Here is a 1,188-nt window from a genome sequence, read left to right as displayed (position 1 = left end):
GGGCGGGCAGAAGTGGGAGAGGGCCGGTACCAGGGCTCCAGGCCCTACTTACTGGATGTGCAGGAGCACGTGGTGGACTTTGATTTTCAGCCAGGTACAGATCTTGCTGAGAGAGACAGAGACAGAGAGAGAACCTGGGCCCACGTTTCACACACTGAGCAGCCTGTCAGACAGCTCGGAGGAGACCTGCAGTCCCAGCCCCCCTTGCCTCCTTTCCATCAGGGGCCCCACAGGCCACCCCCACCCCTTGCCTCTCCCTCTGCCCAAGGTGAGCATGTCGCCCCTGCTGCAACATCACTCCTCCAACCCCCACTGGTTTGGCCCAGGCACGGGCTGGCCTCTCCCTTAGTAGAAACCGGTGAGTCAGGCTGAAGAGCCCAAGGTCAGATATCGTTAAGTATTAACCAGATTCTAGCCTGGTTTTCATTCCAGGCCAGGTCCAAACAGGCAGAGGCTGGGGGCCCTGAATGCTTGTACGCTGCAGTCTTGGCCTCAAGAGTGCAGGCCACATGCTGACTGCAGGGTTCGCTAAGCAATCGGAACGTCTGGTGGGAATTCAAAGTGGGTTTCCAACCAGGAAAGAGGCTAAGGGAGAAGGCAGCAAGGGCTACTCACTATGTGTTTTCATCCCATATCCTGTTGGCTACTGTATAAAACACCTGTCAACCAAATGGGTATAGGGTTAGCCCCAACTCCAGCCACCCCATTCCGCCCGCCACCCGCGTCCACACACCTGTGGGCAGGGCTGGCCAGCAAGAGGGAGTCACCTGCTCACTGGCCAAAGGGCCGATGTGGAGGAGAAGGCTGTGGGAGACCTGCCCCACCACGAGGGACAGGTGCAGAACCTCAATGGTCAGCTGGGTCACAGCGATGGGGTAGTAGTTGTTATTGGAGATGCTCAAGATATTCTGGCGAGGAAGACAGGGAAAGGAAGGGGTGAGGGTAGCACCATCCTTGGCAAGAAGAAGTCAGACAGTTTCAAAACCCCGCGGCCTGATTGAGCCCCACCCCCAATGTGGGCCTCAGCTGCCGAGGCCCCAGTGCCAGGAGCCCCTCCGAGGGGCTCTTAATGGCGAGGGGTCACCTTTCCCTAAGACATGAAGCTGGCTCAAAATCCAGTCTCACCCTGCAAGGCTCTCTCTGTTCAGTCCTGCCCACCCAGGGAGTCTCAGGCACACCACCCCGACT

At 58.2% G+C, this 1,188-nt stretch overlaps 1 long non-coding RNA gene across 1 annotated transcript; it reads right to left on the bottom strand.

Moving 5' to 3' along the window:
* Window positions 1–11: 11 nt before the first annotated feature.
* Window positions 12–1,108, bottom strand: LOC102982033 (uncharacterized). Its single transcript, XR_008616928.1, has 3 exons — window positions 768–1,108; window positions 616–659; window positions 12–106 (listed from the first exon to the last, which is right to left on the bottom strand). It is a non-coding gene; the product is annotated as an uncharacterized lncRNA (long non-coding RNA).
* Between the last annotated feature and the right edge of the window lie 80 nt (window positions 1,109–1,188).

This window comes from Physeter macrocephalus, unplaced genomic scaffold (genome assembly GCF_002837175.3).
Source record: "Physeter macrocephalus isolate SW-GA unplaced genomic scaffold, ASM283717v5 random_13605, whole genome shotgun sequence".
NCBI classification, from domain to species: Eukaryota; Metazoa; Chordata; class Mammalia; order Artiodactyla; family Physeteridae; genus Physeter; species Physeter macrocephalus.
This window is presented reverse-complemented; position numbering and strand designations above follow the sequence as displayed.